This window comes from Microcebus murinus, chromosome 9 (assembly GCF_040939455.1).
Source record: "Microcebus murinus isolate Inina chromosome 9, M.murinus_Inina_mat1.0, whole genome shotgun sequence".
NCBI classification, from domain to species: domain Eukaryota; kingdom Metazoa; phylum Chordata; class Mammalia; order Primates; family Cheirogaleidae; genus Microcebus; species Microcebus murinus.
Window position 1 is genome coordinate 47,244,737 of NC_134112.1, and position 3,662 is coordinate 47,248,398.

Genomic DNA, 3,662 nt, shown 5'->3' on the forward strand with positions numbered 1-3,662 from the left:
AGGTGACTGAAGAAGAAATCATATGGAATTTCCAATGTTCAACAATTTTGGACCCACAAAAATGGAACTCTCATATGATTCAACCTACTACTTAGTAAACTATATGTGGTTAATTCCAAAGATTTTCACTTTGTTTTACTTCATATTTTTGTTGTCTTTATGAACTTGGAAGTAAAGAACAGTTAGTTGAGCTAGAAAATGAAATTGTTATGAAAGTGTCTAGAATAGGCATACAGATACGCAGTCCCCTACATGATATGCTACCCAAATAGTCACTCTTCCTATGTGCCAGACATTGCACACTTGCATTTTATACTTTCTAATCATCTTTAAGTTGGTTCTGTGTATTTAGATTTGTGAATTTTATAGGTTTAGTAGTACTCAGTATCTTTTTCTCCAGGGATCTGAGAAAGAATTTTTGAAAATGACTGTTTATCATCCTAAACCATAAGGTTTAACGTTCAACCATAAGGTGGCATCATATCACATTTTATGCCAAAGAAACAGGTTGATTTTCTGTTCACTGAAATGACTGATGCTCTGTACATATTTTAAGTTGTGGGTGTGACACATTATTGAATTTTGAAATTTATAAGCAAATATTAGAAGCTGGCATCTCTATATAGAGTTCTAACATTTTTTATATTAAATATTTGATCTTTCTATATTATGGCCGAGAAGTTAGTAATAGCACAAATTATTACTACATTAACTAATACTATGCTTTACCTCATTAAAATACGTAAGGCAGCTTCTTGCATATATAGAAGCTACTCCTACTCAAAAATATTCATTGCATGATTAAATTAAAATATTCCTTTAATAGGCCTTACCCTCAGGAATTCATTTTCTCATTTGTCAAGTTGAATTTACAGCATACTTTTATTGCTATGACCCATTTCTTACCAGTATAAGAAGCTTATTTTATGAAGAAGTTAAACTCAACTGAGCACGTTTAATTTCCCTACTACCCTTTAAAAATACATTACTTTTTTTTTCAGATACCACTTTTTTTTTGCTTAATTAGAAATGTCTAGAAGTTGCAAATTGCATAAATGCATTGGTTTACTTTCTCTAGTTGCTGGATTGAAAACTGTAGTTTAGTTTTGAAAAGCTGAGTAAAAATTTTGCTTCATTTTTCTCTGTAGAAACATTTGTACATTGTAGAAAACATTGTAAACACTTTCCATATAAAACCTCCCCTTTTTCAGATGAAGTGATTTTGTTCTTGGAACTCTTTGTAGTTTTGTGGGAAGTTGGAGCCACTTTGACTTCAGGAAACACTCCCACAGTCATCTTGCAGGGCACCTTATGCAGATAAATTGTGATATATGCATACAATAGAATATTATATAGCAATCAGAACAACCCTTTGTTGCTGTACAGTCCATAGCAGGATGAAACAGCATGTCAACTCAAATAAAATGTTGAGTGAAAAAAGCCAAATGCGAAAAAGGACACATTGCATGAATCCATTTATGTGAATATTCTGTTGTTTGAGCTCAGCACTGATTACGTGGAGGTGTTCAGTTTGTGAAAATTTATCAAGCTGTATACTCAATGTAAACTCAAGTCTACTTAGGAATTTGGAGATGGAATATAAGACTTTGGTCTCAACATTTCTCTAGTTGTGGACCTCTAAGAGATCTTAATTCTCATTCTGATTGGCTAGGATGCCAAAGCAACAAATTGAAAAATGAAAAATTATTAATCATTAAAAAAACCCTATAGTGGATAACCAGCTAGCATGATATTTCCATCAAATTGATTGAATTGATTTCATAAATTGAGGGTTTGGCTGTGCTCTAGATATTAAATCTTCATTTCCCACCCTGGGTGGAGCTCTGCTTTAAAAAGAGCTGAATTCAGCTGGGTTTGGTGACTCATGCCTGTAATCCTAGCACTCTGGGAGGCCGAGGCAGGAGGATTGCTTGTGCTTAGGAGTTCAAGACCAGCCTGAACAAGAGTGAGACCCCATCTCTACTAAAAATAGAAATAAATTAATTGGAAAACTAAAAATATATAGAAAAAATTGGCCAGGCATGGTGGTGCATGCTTGTAGTCCCAGCAACTCGGGAGACTGAGGCAGGAGGATCGCTTGAGCCCACAAGTTTGAGGTTGCTGTGAGCTAGCCTGATGCCCTGGCACTCTAGCCAGGGGAACAGAGTGAGACATTGTCTCAAAAATAAATAAATAGATAGATAGATAGAACTGAATTCTATCAACTCCTACCGCTTCTGTGAAAAAAAAAAAAAACAAACAAACAAAAAAAAGAACTGAATTCTATTTCTCTCTGTTGTCAATAATGTAGGTATTTTATTCTTAATATTTTCCTTTCAGAGCCAAAGTGAAGAGTCAAAATGAAACGAGCAGGTTGGTGTGAAATAGAGTAAGGGAGGATTCCAAGGAAAAAAGTTAAGGAAGATATCCCTAAGAAAATGGTCTCAATTTAAGCTGAGGGATGAGAAAGAGCTAGCCCTGTAAATTTGGCTTTGAATTGGGTGGGTAGAGGATAGAATGGTAGTGGCCAGGGAGAACATCTCAGGAGTAGAAAAGAGCTTAGGGAGTAACAGAGACAGGGAATAGAAAGCATGCCAGTGTGGCTAAAGCATGGGGCAGAGAGGTGGCGGCGGGTGTGGTGGTAAGGTGACCAGGAGAGGTGGGCTAGTGCCAAGGTAAGGTCATGGGATCTTTTAAATGAAAGGTGAAGCAAGTGAAGAGTTTTAAGTGAGGAAATGATCAGATCTTATTTACATTTAAAAGTTTCCCTCTGGTTCATCAATAGTAGAATAGATAAATTGTGATATATGCATACAATAGAATATTATATAGCAATCAGAACAATGCTTTGTTGCTGTACAGTCCATAGCAGCATGAAACAGCATGTCGACTCAAATAAAATGTTGAGTGAAAAAAGCCAAATGCAAAAAAGGACACATTCCATGAATCCATTTATGTGAATATTCTGTTGTTTGATCTCAGCACTGATTACATGGAGGTGTTCAGTTTGTGAAAATTTATCAAGCTGTATACTCATCATTTGTGCACTTTTATGTATGTATATTAAACTTAAAAGGTTAGAAAGGGATCACTCTAGCTGTAGAAAGACAGTAACTTGTAGAAGAGAGTAGAATCAGGGAACCAGTTAGGAGGCTATTGAATTTTTCTAGGTGAAAGATGGTGATGGAAATGGGGAAAAGTATCTAATAGATGCATTCTAGATCTAATTTGAATTATAGCACAGTATTATAATAAATATTAGATGGAAACATGAAATTGTTGGTACTTGACCACTTTTGGTCTTTAAAAATGACAATATCATGTGGTTCAACCTACTGGAGATGGATTATAAAAACATCTTTCACTCATTCTAGATATTGTTTCCCTATTAAGTATGATCACTTTCGCTTTTATATACCTTTTCTATGTTAAGAGCAAAATTTTACGATTTTTTAAAGACCAGATACTGAGTTTTAGTGAGTCCCTTCTCTATTTAAATAACCATATTACTTTCTCTACGATGAGTCATGCCATAGTTTGTTGTTTTTTTTCTATTTTACCTATCCTAGGATTCATGAATCAAAAGTAGGAATAGCTCTTAATGTAACTGACATATGAGTAGTGTGTTCTACTTGGCTATAAAGATTGTGATAATAGTGACT